This window comes from Podarcis filfolensis (genome assembly GCF_964270895.1).
Source record: "Podarcis filfolensis genome assembly, chromosome: 2".
NCBI classification, from domain to species: domain Eukaryota; kingdom Metazoa; phylum Chordata; class Lepidosauria; order Squamata; family Lacertidae; genus Podarcis; species Podarcis filfolensis.
In genome coordinates, this window is record NC_139605.1 from 125038893 (window position 1) to 125055035 (window position 16143).

Below are 16143 nucleotides of genomic sequence, written 5' to 3' on the forward strand. Positions count from 1 at the left end.
CAAAGATTAATTATTGACAGGAAAATAGGTATTGCAAAAGAAACATCGAAATTTGAAAAAGAACTAATACAAAGTAAAGCTTTGCTTGACTGACGGCAGCCATGGCTCCGGTCCAGTGCATTCGCTGTGTAACACGCACAGGCATTTCCCCTTACTTTCTAGGAGCAAAAAAGTGTGTGTTATGGAGTGAAAATTACGGTATATTGCCAACTGAAATAGGAAAATCGAAAAGACCATTGTTCATGTATGGGGTAACAGTGGCCAGAAGTTTAGTGGCAAAAAATTGGAAAAAATACTAAAACACCTAATATAGCAGACTGGCAAACATTAATGGTAGAATACTTGCAGCTAGCAAAGGTGACGGGAAGAGTTAGAGGCCAAACAAAACAAAAAGTCCACAAGGAACGGAGAATATTTAAAGAATATTTGAAGAACCATGGTATAAAGGGTAATCTCCTGGCAGACCTAGACTAAGCCTTGTAGTATATAAAGGTAATCGACAATTCACACAGAAATACGATAAAAAATAGAAGAAATAAGTAACTGTGCTGTAAAAGTGTATTTAACAGATAACGTACAATGAGAATGTTTGGAAGTCCTTTTTAAAACCTCAACTATTTTTTCTTCTTTCTTTTCTTTCTTTCTTTTTTTAATAAATTGCAGTGTCATGTGTATTGTGAGGTATACAAAGTATATTTGCTTCAGTTGTCATAGAATCATAGAGTTGGAAGAGACCACAAGGGCCATCGAGTCCAACCCCCTGCCAAGCAGGAAACACCATCAGAGCACTCCTGACATATGGTTGTCAAGCCTCTGCTTAAAGAACTCCAAAGAAGGAGACTCCACCACACTCCTTGGCAGCAAATTCCACTGTCGAACAGCTCTTACTGTCAGGAAGTTCTTCCTAATGTTTAGGTGGAATCTTCTTTCTTGTAGTTTGGATCCATTGCTCCGTGTCCGCTTCTCTGGAGCAGCAGAAAACAACCTTTCTCCCTCCTCTATGTGACATCCTTTTATATATTTGAACATGGCTATCATATCACCCCTTAACCTCCTCTTCTCCAGGCTAAACATGCCCAGCTCCCTTAGCCATTCCTCATAAGGCATCGTTTCCAGGCCTTTGACCATTTTGGTTGCCCTCCTCTGGACACGTTCCAGTTTGTCAGTGTCCTTCTTGAACTGTGGTGCCCAGAACTGGACACAGTACTCCAGGTGAGGTCTGACCAGAGCAGAATACAGTGGCACTATTACTTCCCTTGATCTAGATGCTATACTCCTATTGATGCAGCCCAGAATTGCATTGGCTTTTTTAGCTGCCGCGTCACACTGTTGGCTCATGTCAAGTTTGTGGTCAACCAAGACTCCTAGATCCTTTTCACATGTAGTGCTCTCAAGCCAGGTGTCACCCATCTTGTATTTGTGCCTCTCATTTTTTTTGCCCAAGTGCAATACTTTACATTTCTCCCTGTTAAAATTCATCTTGTTTGTTTTGGCCCAGTTCTCTAATCTGTCAAGGTCGTTTTGAAGTGTGATCCTGTCCTCTGGGGTGTTAGCCACCCCTCCCAGTTTGGTGTCATCTGCAAATTTGATCAGGATGCCCTTGAGTCCATCATCCAAGTCGTTGATAAAGATGTTGAATAAGACCGGGCCCAAGACAGAACCCTGTGGCACCCCACTAGTCACTCTTCTTGTCATCATTTTCTTTTTTGTTTCAAACACAAACTGGGTCATGTCTAGAAAGTGATGTTGGGGGATGAGTGTTCAGACCCCTGGGCTCTCACTTGTGGGGTGCCTCAGGGCTCCGTCCTCTCCCCCATGCTTTTCAACATTTATATGAAGATGCTGAGAGAGATCACCAGGGGGTTTGGCCTGGGTGTTCACCAGTATGCAGATGATACCCAGCTCTACCTCTCTTTTAAATCAGAACCAATGAAGGCAATGAATGTCCTGTGTCTGGAGGTGATTGAAGGATGGATGATGACTAATGGATTGAGGTTGAATCCTGACAAGACAGAAGTACTGTTTTTGGGGTTTCCGGCTACATCAATGAGTCAACGGTGGTTGTTCTTTGTAGCCCTCTGTGGGTTGTGAAGAAGTTCAGGCAGAGGAAGGAGAGAAATGAGGCATAAATCCTCTCAATGCTCCTCTGTGGGGTATGGGGAGTTCACTGCATCCTGCAGTGTCACACAATCTCGAAAGGCAGAGTGGGAGTGACCTGGGAGTGTGCCCCTGCCTATGGGCGAGCCTCCATTATCAACATGTGTCAGAGCTACCCTAGGTCCCAGCTCACAAAGGACCAACGCTGCTTCGTTGTTAAGTATAAAAGTCTTTACTGAAGTTCAGTTTCACTTCCAGAGCCGCAGCGCGCAGCTCTACGTCTCAACTGTCAGACCGCTGCTCCTTCCTCCTCTGGGTCCGCCTGTCCGCCGGGGTTCCGCCCTTTCTAGCCTCTTCTCCCGCTGATTCCCCTGAGCCTTCTCCCTCCCTCCGGCGGGCTTTAGGAGCTGGTTCCCCATCTGGGTCTCCTGCTGTTCCGCGCGCCTGCACATTTGAACTTGGCGCGCGCGCCCAGCCAGCAGCTTTCCTCCTGACCGTTCCACTGCTGCTGTCACTGCTTCCCCCTTCAGGGGGGCTAGCTGCAACTGAACTCCCTTCCGTTCCCCCACTCTCCGATGGAGGCGTGGTCAGCCCTGACTCCCTCTCTGGAGGAGACACTGCCCCTGACACATGTGACTCTTCCCCCCCACTACGCTCTGGTGGGGAAACTGGTCCCGATCCTCCACTGCTGCTTTGGGGTTCCCCTCTGGCTCCTTGTTTCTGGTGCGTCCCCCCTGGGACCCCCCCTTGCCCTGACCATCGGCGCCCCCTTCTGGGAATCTTCTGATTCGCTGGAGAAGCTCATGGAATCTCTCGGGCCACTGTCATACTCCCCTACGCTGCCCTCGGATTCTTCCCCTTCGCTCTCCAATTCCTCTCTCCCCAGTGCTCCTGCTCCTGATTCCCTGACATCCATCCCCCCCTCGAAGCCCCCCCTTCCCCCCTCTCCCTCTTCGGGTGTGGGTTCCGGGTGCTCCAGTCCTGTGGGTGTGAGTGCAGGATACCATTCTTCCCCCGTGGTGTGTAGCCGGTCCACTGGATCCGGCCCAACCGCAACGGGCTCGTCGACGTCGATTTCCTCTGCTTCCATCTCTCTGCTGATGTGCTCGAATCCAGGATCCTCCCCCAACACGTCCATGTCCTCCCTTCCCCCGGGTACCTCTGGTGCGACTGCTTGCAAAGGTCCCCGCAGCAGCTCCCCACCTCCGGTTGAGTGTCCCACCAATAGGAGCAGTCTGTGGCAAACCCCGAGAGAGACCCCTCCGAGGAGCTAGTGTCCGGCGTCGTCTCTTCAGCTGATGAAAAACCCTGGAACGTACTGGCTGACAGTGTGGGTGTGAAAAGCCAGTCGTCGAAATACTCTGCCGGCATAGGTCTGTGTGGGAAGAGTGCATGGAACTCGTCTTTAAGATAGTGCTCCTCCACGGTATAGCACGGTACCCACCTGTTGGCACTGGCTGGGGTACCTTCCCTGGCGAGGAGGTATTCCACCCCCTCTTCCCCCCACCTCGAGTCCAAAATCTCCGTGACCTCGTTGAGTGGCGTCGCCCTCCGTGACCCCTCCCTCTTCGGAGATTCGTTAAGTGGGTCTGGCGCGTTCCCTGTCGCCTGAAACCTGTGGGGTTCCCTGTAGGGTGTGAGCACTGACCTATGAAAGACTGGGTGCATTCTGGAGCCCTCCGGGAGTGTCAACCGGAAGGCCACTGGATTGATTTGCGCCGCGACCTGGTAAGGTCCCAGCTGCTTGTGCTTGAGCTTCCTCTTAGCTAGCGTCCTGGCCGGCACTGCCTGGGCTGCTAACCAGACCCAGTCCCCCACCTGGATGTCCTCCCCGACCCTCCTGTGCTTGTCTGCCTGCATTTTGTAGGCGTGTTTCGCCAGTTCCAATTGCCTTCGGAGTTGCTCGTGGACCTCCTGTAACTCTGCTGCTAAGTGCTCTGCTCCCCTTGGCTCCCCCTCCCCCTTCGTCTCTAACCCCGGGAAAGTTCTGGGATGCCGCCCATTATTGGCGAAGAACGGTGTCACTCCTGTAGACCCGTGCTTCGTGTTGTTGTAGGCAAACTCGGCCAGCGGTAGGTAGTCCACCCAGGTCGAGGGTTGTTGATTGGCGTAGCATCGCAGGTACTGCTGCATGATGGCGTTGACCCTCTCCGCTTGTCCGTTGGTCTGTGGGTGTCGTGCCGACGCTAAGTTGATCTTGACGTTCAGGATGCCCAGCAGTTTCTGCCAGAAGCTCGAGACGAATTGGCGACCCCGGTCGGACAGGATGGACCGCGGCAAGCCGTGAGCTTTGAACACGTGGTCTATGAACAGCTTGGCGGTCTGTTCCGCTGTGGCCACCTTCGCGCACGGAATAAAGTGTGCCATCTTGGTGAACATGTCTACGACCACGAGCACCGCTGTTTTGCCTCGCGAGCTGGGCAGATCTGTGACAAAGTCCAGGGCCACTTTCTCCCACGGTTCGAGCGGCGTCTGTAGGGGTTCTAGTAGACCCGCCGGCTTCCTGTGTACTGGCTTGGCCCTTTGGCAGGTGTCACACCTGGAGACGTAATCCGCAACTTCTCCCCTCACCTTGGGCCACCAAAAGTCTCTGGTTACTAATTCCGCCGTTTTGTCCTTGCCGAAGTGCCCAGCGCTGGGCGCGTCGTGTAGCTGCTGCAAGACTTTCGCACGGAGGTCATCTCCGGGCACGTAGAGAGCCCCTTTGCGGATGAGCAGTCCGTCTCGTATCTGGAACTCGTCGTCCTTCGCTGTGCCTTTTCGCACCTCCTCCATCTTGGATTGTGCGAACAAATCCGTCTGCAGCGCTCGACGCACCGCGTCCAGGTCCACGGCAGCTGAAGCGCACGCCCACGCTTTCGGTGCGAAAATGTGCTTGGCCGCCACCAGCGCTGCTTCCTCGAGATACTGCGTCTTCCTGGATAGTGCATCCGCCATGACGCTGTTGTCTCCCGGGATGTATTCTATCCGGAAATCGAAATCCGCAAAGAACTCCGCCCAGCGAATGTGTCTCTGGTTCAGGAACCGCGCCGTGCGCCAGTACTCCAGGTTCTTATGGTCCGTGCGGACGTGCACTGTGTGCCTGGCTCCAACGAGGAAGTGCCGCCACGCCTTGAAAGCTGCATGAATGGCCAGCAACTCCCTGTCCCAGATGGTGTAGTTCTGTTCCGCCTTGCTGAGTTTCCTGGAGTAGAATGCGCACGGCCTCCATTCCCCTTGCGGATCTTGCTGCAACAGGACGGCCCCCACCGCTCTGTCCGAGGCGTCCGTCTCAACCCTCATTGGTCTGCTGGGGTTTACATGTAGCAGCTGTTCTTCAGACGCGAAGAGACGCTTGAGTCTCCGAAAGGACTGCTCCGCCTGGTCCGTCCAGGTGAACTTCTTCTTCTTGGAGCTGAGAGTGTCCGTGATGGCCGCCGTCTCCTTCGCGAACCCTTTGATGAACTTGCGATAAAAGTTGGCGAAGCTGACGAACTTCTGGACCTCCTTCCAATTGCGCGGGCTCTTCCAGTCCAACACCCCATGGACCTTGGTGCTGTCCATGGCGAGTCCCTTGTCGGACAGCTTGTAGCCCAGGAAATCCACCTCCGTCATGTCGAACTGGCACTTCTCTAATTTGGCGTAAAGTCTGTGCTCCCGTAGCCTCTGCAGGACCTCCTTGACGTCCCTCTCGTGAGCCTCCTGCGATTCCGAGAAGACCAGGATGTCGTCCAGGAAGCAGACGCACTTCTTGTAGAGGAGTCCCGCTAACACGTGATGCATGAAAGCTTGGAAGGTATGGGAGCCATTTTGCAGACCAAAAGGCATTACGCGATATTCATAGGTGCCTAAAGGTGTAAACATGGCTGTCTTCCACTCATCGCCCTCCCGCATGCGTATAAGGTTGTACGCCCCTCGTAGATCCAACTTGGTGAAGATCCGTCCCTTCCTCACCGTCGCGAGCAGGTCGTCGATCTTAGGCATGGGGAATGCTGCGGGCTTTGTTTTGGAATTTATGATCCTATAATCAACTATGAGCCTGCGTTGGGGCGTGTCCTTCTTCTTCACGAAAAACACGGGACTGCCCCCCACTGCTTTAGATTCTTGGATGAACCCCCGCTTCAAGTTGTGATCTATGAACTCCCTGAGTTCTTGCAGTTCGTCTTCAGACATGGAATACAGTTTCCCAGTCGGCAGCGTCGCTCCCGGCAGGAGGTCAATCTTGCAGTCGTAAGGCCTGTGGGGAGGCAGCTTATCTGCTTCCCTCTCGCAGAAGACCTCCAAAAACTCCTTGTACTTGTTGGGTACCGCTTGCACCATGCCCAGGTGTAACTGCGGTTCATCCTCTTGCCCCTCCTCCTCCTGGCGGGTCTGGATGCAGTGTTCTGCGCAGTAGGAGGAGCAGAAGGTCAATTGCCGCTGGTACCATGCTAATGCCGGGCTGTGCCTATCCAGCCAACTCATACCCAACACTATGGGTGTGTCTGACAGGTGGGTGACCTTGAAGCTGATGACTTCGCGGTGGTTTCCAATTTGCATCACCATCGGTGGTGTTTGCTGTACCACCTCTCCTCCCAGTAGCTTCCTGCCATCGACCGTGACGACGTTTAGGGGCATCGTGGCTGGCATGAGTGCTATGCGATGTTGCTTGATAAAGTCCACTCCTATAAAGTCTGCGTTGCTCCCAGAGTCAATGGTTATTGGTACTTGCAGGGTGTGCCCATTGGGCAACTGGAGCGATGCGGTGAGTTGCACCACTGGTTTGGGTGGGAGGGGGTCTGTGGGCTGTAAAATCTCTGGGGACTGCTTCACTGACTTGCCTGGTTGGGCCCCAGTGGCTCTGTTTCCAACCAGGCTTCTTCTTCCCCCTGCAGCTGTTTCGGCTGCTGACCTGTTCCCTTTACTGTTGCTGAGGCTGCAGTGTGCTTCTGGAGCCTCTGGGGACACTCTTTGGCCATGTGCTGAGCACTGTCGCAGATGTAGCACTTCCTGGTCCCTCTAGGAGCCTTCGCCTTGACTGCTCCCGGTGTTTGGGCTCTGCTGGCAGTCTGAGCCCTGGCACCACCAATCTCCATCGGCTCTTCTCCCCTTCCCAAAGGAGGCATGGACAGCGCCCGCCCCGCCTCTCTGGGAAAGAAAGGGGTTGTCCTGGCTGGGCTGCTTGCCTTACGTCCTTCCTCCCTGCTCCAAGGGCGTCCTTCCAGGCACACAACAATCGCCAACGCTCTTTGGGCAACTTCTTGGGTACTTTGCGGTCGTTCCCCTCTTGCCAGCTCATCTTTCACCTCTCCACTTAGCCCCTCCCAGAACAGGTCTCTGACAGCAATAGAGTCCTTCTCCCAGCCCAGCACGTTCAGTAAGGCAAAAAAGCGTGAGTGATATTGCCTCGGAAGTGAGTGATAAATGCATCGGAATCTTTGAGGGCGGGGTCTTTTTCGCGCCACAAATTCCGCAGCCACGCTTTTGCTTCCCCATGCAAATGAGTGATTATGAAGCCCACTTTCTCTTCCTCATCTCTAAAGTCTTTCTGAAGCAAATTGAGCGAGTAAACCACGTCAGCTCTGAAGTTAGGGTATTGCTGCAGGTTCCCATCGAAGTGGGCTACTAGGCTGCCCCCCCTCTTCCCGAGGCCAACTCCCTCCGGCTTGGGTCCTGGCAGCCCCTCTTTCCCCCAACGGTCCCACCTGGCCTGCAGATCCCGGCAGAGCGCTACTGCTTCTTCTTCTCTTTTCCTGGATGCTGCTACTTCTGCGTAAAGCGTCGTGACTGCTTCTTGCAGTTCTTTCACCTGGCTCTCTGTAGTCATCTTTGCCTATCTTCGTGAGCTCGCAAAACACCAAGTCTTGCCCCTCGCTGCACCAACTCACGCTGCGAGGTTTTTATGGAGACGGAGCATACTGTCAGAGCTACCCTAGGTCCCAGCTCACAAAGGACCAATGCTGCTTCGTTGTTAAGTATAAAAGTCTTTATTGAAGTTCAGTTTCACTTCCAGAGCCGCAGCGCGCAGCTCTACGTCTCAACTGTCAGACCGCTGCTCCTTCCTCCTCTGGGTCCGCCTGCCCGCCGGGATTCCGCCCTTTCTAGCCTCTTCTCCCGCTGATTCCCCTGAGCCTTCTCCCTCCCTCCGGCGGGCTTTAGGAGAGACCCGGCAACGGGAATCTGGAGCGACGTGGGGTGAGCGATGTGGTGCTTTGAATTGACCGCTTCTTTCACGGAGTGAAGCCGCATTGCCGCTGTCGGGGAGCGCTGACTTTTTTCCTGAGGACAATTGGATTTTAAACAACAACCCGTGAGTAGAATGGAAAATTGGACATTTAAATAAGTTAATTTGGCACCGAACGGGGAAGGTTCAAACAGGAAGTCCACCTTCCCTTTCTGTAAATAGACTGAAGCAAAGTACTTGCTAACTAAGGTCTTGGAAAGTTTTATGTAAAGGATCCAAAACTCCACTGATTGAAATTATTTAATCCCCCCTGGAAGCGGGGGGACAACCTTTAGGAGAAGGTGGAATTTAAAATTGAAGCACCACGTCTCTGAACCTGGGAGCGGTTTGTAAAAAGCCCATCAACGGTGAACAGGATAAATTTGACAGCTAGTCTAAAAGAAGGACATTGTTTCCATTGTCCGCTTCTGCGCTTAAAAAGAAGAAAAAAGTAACTAAAAATTGTTACTAAACTTACTTTTGGAATTGTGCTGGAAAGGATTGATACAAATGAAGTCTGGCTTCCTATAGAGGGAGCATTGGGACATTGTTACAAGAGTGCAGCTGCTAAGATAAAGACTGTGGGAAACTAGTTTTGACCTTGAACATCTCATGAATGTCGGCTAAGGAAGAAGTAATCTCTGCACTGAATAGGACAATCTATTTGTTGGGAAAGTTGCATAAACAGATAGATGTCATGGCTACCAATATTGACATCTTGGGAACAAAAGTGGGCAGCAGTACAGAAGTGGACAAGAATCCGGCACAGGAATCTATTTTAATTGAACAAATTGATGAATTGGAGAAGGAGAAAGTCGCTGTTGTTGAATATAATGCAATACAAGGGGGAGCCTTAACCTTACAGTGGCAAATGGAGGATTATAAGTTGAAGCCCTATATGACTGTAACTAGGAAAAGCCAGATTGTAAAGATGGGAGCCTGGCCTGGTTTGGAAAAGGAAAGTGGGAGAGATCCCCTTATGCAGGGATCAACCGGCTTTTGGGGCATGGATGTGGGCCAGGAGGAGCTTGGAGCTTTGGGGGCTTTTGGACTTGGAGGATTTGTGAAACAAGATTTGGAATACTTTGTGGACCCTAGCTTCAACTATGGAAATCTGGCGGACTGGTTAAGAAGGAATCTAAGCATCGTTGGGTTGGAGCTCCCCCGAGATCTGTTTTTTAGCATCAAAGATTATCAAGAAGATCGGCAGAAGGGACGTCAAGAAGAGTTAAGAGCCTCGGATATAAGATCTCCAGGTTGATGGACTGTTGGAGGTTGATGGAACTGACGGCAGGGGCCGAGACCGGGGAGGGGAGACGGCGGGGGAAAAATTGGGAATTTAAAGTGTATATATGGAGATTTTTTCCTTTTTTAAAAAAAAAAATTTAATGAGAGATGGAAAAATCGTGGAATGAAAATTTTATGACCCTACGGGAAATGTCTTAAGAGATCAAGTTCAAATATATTAGTTTTAATGAGAAATAAGATTAAATAAAGTAAAAATGGATGGTTAATTGGTGAAAGAAGAGAATGTAAAATTGCAGTATATTAGGATGGATTATTAGGATAGAAACAAAGATTAAGGATTTGCTGAAATATTTAACTCAACTGGAATACATAGAGGGGGGTGTGAGGAGGTCAAGGAAATAAGCTAAAGAAAGAAAGTTAGGTAAAGGTTTGATTTGTTCTTTTTTCCGATTGTATCTGTTTTTCTTTTTCTTTTTTATTTCTTTATTATTTTTTGATGTGATTTGTTTTTATGTACTGATTGTGTTTTCTTTTTTGTCTCTCTTTGTAACCTTTAAAACTTGAATAAACATCATTAAAAAAAAGAGAGAGAGAGAAGCTGCCAATCTGTCAGGTCTGTCTGTCTTGGTATAAGGCAGCTTCCTAAACCCAGGAAAGAGGGCTCATCTTCCTGCAGTGGGGAGCAATATTGCATTTTGTAGGGCTGGACATGGTCCTCCGCTAAGGCCTTGGGGAAGCCAAATATAAGCTCAGCCAAATATAATATGTTTAAGTTGAAGAATGACAATGGAAGAGTGTGGTAGATCACTGCCAGTTTTTGATACTGGGTCAGAGCCTACTTGAAGTTGGACATACCTGTTCTATATAATCAACTGATACTCTTTTAGCCCCACAGCCATATTAGTAGAATAACAGAAACTGAAGCAAGGAATTGCTTTGCTAGTTCATAGCTAAAGGTAAAATAAGAGGGAAATAATTCTAAGGACTTGGAGAGGAAGATATTTATATATAATAAATTTATTTAATATATAGATAATTTAATACAAATTGTTTGTACTCTGAATATGTAAATAATTTATTTGATGGCTGAAAATGGTGTCAGGGAGAGGCAAACGGGAGAAGATTTAAGAACAGAAACCAGCACTTATAGAGAGCCTAAAGAGATCATTAGCAGCCTGTCATCTGACAGCGAGTCAGAGAGGGAGGAGGATGAGCCTGGAACAAGTCATTCTGTACACATAGGAAGTCAGGGACGGGGTTTCCGCAGACTTGCATGCTGGGTAAAAAAAAGGAAAAAGAAATCAGACGCTGCAATTGTGCCAAAAGGGTCGGACGTTGATTGAAACACTGGAGATGTACTTTTGAACTTTGTCAATAAATCAAATAGATTGGAACTGGCTGTGACCCCAGTTCCAACTTGAAGTTGGACATACCTGTTCTATATAATCAACTGATACTCTTTTAGCCCCACAGCCATATTAGTATCTATGCCGGCTTGACAGCATAAAGTCTCTGAGAGCTTGCCGCGTCACCTTTTGCTGCTGGAAAGCTGGTGGAATAAGGAAATAGCCTCAGAATGGAAAAGGAGTTGTTGGAGCTGAAAAAGCGAAATGTCGCTCTGGAACAAAGATCGGCCGACCTGCAGAGCCATTTGGAGGAAGCCAGGGCTGCTCAGAGAGGAACCCAAGGTGGGCTATCGGCAGATGGGGGCAAAGGTGTGTGGGTGGAACGGTTCCATGGGGATCCGGAAAGTTACTTGGATTTCAAGACAGAGACGAGATATTTTTTAGAACTTGAAGGAGCCAAGTTTCAGAACGATGCCGAGAGAGTTGCTCACATCATTAGACACCTGGCAGGAGGGGCTAGAAGCTGGATCAGGCCGTTAATAGCCTCGGGGAATGAAGCCCTCAGAAATGAGGCCAAATTTTGGCAAGCTATGGACTTTATCTATGCAGATCAAAGTTTAATTGACAAAACGCAGGAGGAGCTGCTGGCTCTGAAACAAGGCAAATCCACGGTACGCAGTTACTGGTCTGAATTTGCTATGCTTGTGCAGAAACTGGGTTGGGATTTAGAGACTGAGCCAGTACAAGCGATGTTTAAAAATGGACTTAACCCAGAAATTAAGGACGAGCTTGCAAGGGGGCCAAGACCTAAAAATATGAATGAATTAACAAAGGCTGCTCTTGGTGTGGGTTTGAGACAAGAAGCCAGATGGCGGGAAAGGAAGCAAGGCAGAGAGCGGAGTTTCCATGGTGACCGCATTCTTGAGATGCCTGCAGCTGCCTCAGAACATCAACAAGCGCCGGAGCCTATGGAGATAGGCACAGCCAGGGCGCGGGAGAGTTTGAAAGCCCAACGGTCTGGCGGGAAGGAGAAAAAAGACTGGCAAGCGGCAAAAAGATGTTTTGTGTGTCAGAAAACTGGGCACTTTGCCAGAGTGTGTCCAGAGCGTCGTAACTGGCAGGGAATGGTGGGGGCCACCCAGCAGGCAGTGGCAGAGGAGCCCCAGCCTTCGGGAAATGAAGAAGCCTGGCTGGTGGTGAACCGGGGCAACAGCCAGGCGGGAGCAACACAGAAAGTCCTCGGCTTGGGCACCCCAAAGCAAGCATAATGTTGAAGGTGCTGCTAGAACTCCCAAATGGACAGACAGTGGAGGAGTTGGCGCTCGTTGATTCGGGTGCCTCAGCCTCCTTTTTTAGCAAGGAGTTTGCAGCGCGGCACCAACTGAACCTGAGGCCTTTGGATTTTCCGCTGCAAGTGACCACAATTGATGGAAGAGAACTGCTGGGAGGTGAAGTGATGCATCGAACACCTCCAATGCGAATGTGTGTGGCCACCCACTCCGAGGTCATCGCCTTTCACGTTGCCACACTGGCGGGTCCGCCTATCATATTGGGCATGAGCTGGTTGGCGTTGCACGATCCGGTGGTTTCCTGGCACCAACGGTCCCTGACGTTTGGCTCGACGCACTGCATGGAGAACTGCCTGGCTCAAGGGCTACCTCGACAAAGTTACAGATAGGTAGCCGTGTTGGTCTGCCATAGTCAAAACAAAAAAATTTTTTTCCTTCCAGTAGCACCTTAAAGACCAACTAAGTTAGTTCTTGGTATGAGCTTTCGTGTGCATGCACACTTCTTCAGATACACTGAAACAGAAGTTGCCAGATCCTTCTATATAGTGAGAAGGTGGGGAGGGGTATTACTCAGAAGGGTGGTGGGAATGGGTGGTGGGCAGATAGCTGTGATAAGCCTGTTGACGACTCTTAACGACTGCAATAGGTCTTACAGGAAAAAGCAAGGGGTGAGAAGGTGAAAAATGGCTTTGTCATGTATAATGAGATATCTCATGTGTGCTACTGGAAGGAAAAAAAATTTTTTGTTTTACCTCGACAAAGTGAGGGCAGGAGGGCAGCAGCATGCAGAGTGGGGACGAGCGAGATTCCATCGTGTTACAGGGATCTACAGGAGGTGTTCAGCGAGAAAGAGGCGGATGCGTTGCCGCCACATCGGCCATATGACTGTCAGATCAACCTGGTCCCGGGGGCCACGTTGCCGGTAGGGAAAACCTATTCCATGTCGGAGGGAGAGCTCAAGGACCTAAAGGAGTTTATTGAGAAAACCCTATGAAGGGGTTTCATCCGGGAGTCCAAGGCGGCAGGGGGGAGCCCAGTGTTCCTCATGGACAAGAGATCGACGAAAGAGAGGAGGCTCATGGTGGACTTTAGAATTTTGAACAGCCTGACAGAACCGGTGGCTTTTCCAATGCCGAGGATCGACGATGTTTTGGCACGGGTGCGGAAGGGCAAGATTTTCACCAAGCTGGACCTCCGGGGGGCTTACATCCTCATCCGAGTACGAGAGGGCAATGAGTGGAAGACCACCATGTTCACCCCGATGGGGGAGTTTGAGTATTTAGTCATGCCCTTCGGTTTGCAGTGTGGAAGTCACTGTTTCCAAGCCTTCATGCACCACGTGCTGGGACCTTTGCTGTACAAAAACTGCGTTTGCTTTTTGGACGATTTGCTTGTGTACTCAGAAGACGAACAACAGCACGTGAAGGATGTACGTCAGGTCCTGAGCAAACTCAAGGAGCACCGCTTGTAGGTCAAGCTGGAGAAATGTCAGTTCCACGCAAAGGAAGTCGATTTCCTGGGGTACCGACTATCAGACCAGGGGTTGGCTATGGATCCGGAGAAAGTGAAAGCGGTGGTGGAATGGGAGAGTCCCAAAACCAGGAAAGATGTTCAGCGTTTCCTGGGTTTCAGCAATTTCTACAGGAAATTCATAAAAGATTTCGCAAAATTGACGGCGCCCATAACGGACTGTCTCAGTGTCAAGAAGAGGTTTCAGTGGACACAGGCGGCCCAAGAGGGGTTTGAGAAGCTTAAGAGGGCTTTTGCTTCGGAGGAGCAACTGATCCACGTCGACCCGGCTCAACGACTACGGGTGGAGACAGATGCGTCGGATCGGGCGATTGCGGCGGTGCTGCTGCAGCCAGATCGAAAGGGGGAGTGGCGACCGTGTGCCTTTTTTTCGCGGAAACTGAACAAATCAGAGCAGAACTACACCATCTATGATAAGGAATTGCTTTTGATTGTGGCTGCTTTCAAACAATGGAGGCACTTCCTGGTTGGGGCAAAGCACCAAATTTTGGTGTGCACTGATCACAAAAACTTGGAGTACTGGCGTATGGCACGGGTGTTGTGCCAGAGGCAGATAAGATGGGCAGAGTTCTTTGCCAACTTCAACTTCAAGATCTAATACGTGCCGGGAGAGCAGAATGCAAGGGTTAGGTCCTCCGGTGGCAAGACTGATGTTCCCAGAGAGCAAATGGATGTGCGGGGGGACGTTAGTCAAGGACGACGAACTGATGCAACTGCTCAGAGACGATGTCTTTGCCAAACAAAAAATGGGGGAATTAAGAGAAAAAGGGGGTGCCAAGGGGGTTTTTGAAGTGTAAGGGGGGCTACTGTACCACAAAGGGGCCTTGTATGTCCCAGAAGAAAACCTTCGGGGCAGAATTCTCAAGCAACTCCACGATAGCTGCACGGCAGGGCATTTTGGACAGCATAAGACCATGCTACTGGTCACACGGGAATTTTGGTGGCCAAGGGTGAGAGAAGATGTAAAGGAATATGTGCGAGGGTGTGACACATGCCAGAGGACCAAAGGGGAAAGGGCGGCACCAGCTAGGTTGCTGGAACCATTGCCCACACCAGGGAAGCCAGGAGTAGACTTCATCACTGATCTGCCCAGATGTAAGGGTAAGACAGCGGTCATGGTTGTGGTGGATCTCTTGACCAAGATGTGCCATTTCGTGCCCTGTTCGCACGCAGTGACGGAGGAAGAAACAGCCAAGCTGTTCGTAGAGCATGTGCTTAGGTTGCATGGGGTACCTGCACGGGTGGTTTCGGACCAGGGGGCTCAATTTACCTCACGATTTTGGCGCAAACTCATGGGGCTGCTCCAAGTGGAAGTGAGCTTTACAACGGCTAGGCACCCCCAAGACCAATGGGCAAGCGGAGAGGGCGAATGCTGTTTTACAACAGTATTTGCGGTGTTATGTAAGTCAGAAGCAGAACGATTGGGTGGACAAGCTAGCCCTGGCAGAGTTTGCTTACAATAACGCGGAGAATGTATCCACAGGGATGACTCCATTCTTTGCCAATCATGGGCATCATCCAAGGGCCTTCCCCGGGAGGGGGGAGGAGTCGTGGAGTGTTCCCGCGGCCGAACAGTTTGTGGAGGAGATGGAAGCGATCCACAGACAGCTGCAGTTGAATTTGGAAAGGGCTAAGGAGTTATACAAGAAGGAAGCCGACAAACATCGGCGACCGGGGGAGGTTATCAGGGTTGGGGACAAGGTGTGGTTGTCCACGCAAGGATTGCCTTGGAAAGGGGGCTGCAAGAAACTCAAGCCCAGGAAGGTGGGGCCCTTTGAGGTTATCCAACAAATAAATCCGGTGGCGTTTAAGCTCAGGTTACCAGAGAGCATGAGAATCCACCCAGTGTTCCACAGGTCACTGATGTTCCCCTACAGGGAGGGGGGAAGGAGGCAGGGTAGTGGGGGAGGGGAAGGCCCACCACCCGAAATGGAGGAAAGGGAGCAGTGCAATGAGGTTACAGAAATACTGGACTCTCGTTGGAGAGGAGGGAATTTGGAATATTTGGTGGCTTGAGAAGGAGCCCCGACATCAGAGAATACCTGGGTCCCGGAAGACAGTATTTCCAACAAGGAGCTGGTGGAGGAGTTCCACAGTTTTTTCCCTGACAAACCCAAAAGCAAGGGTAGGTCCTTACAACAGGTGTTCGAAACAACAGACGACAAAGAGGAATTCAAAGGTTTCCCAGCATCGGACGAGGAGGAGGAAGAAGATGAAGGCGTAGACTGGGGAACACCAGGAATTGGGGGTTGGAGGGGGGTGTTCGAAGAGACGGATGAGGAAGAGGGTAGTTTTGCGGGCTTCTCCCCTACCACCCCAGAGGAAAGAGATAGGGGTACAGTCGGGTCTCCTGAGCAGGAGGGGGCCTTTGAGGAGGGGGGTGGATGTCATTCTGTACACAGAGGAAGTCAGGGGCGGGGTTTCCACAGATTTGCATGCTGGGTAAAAAAAA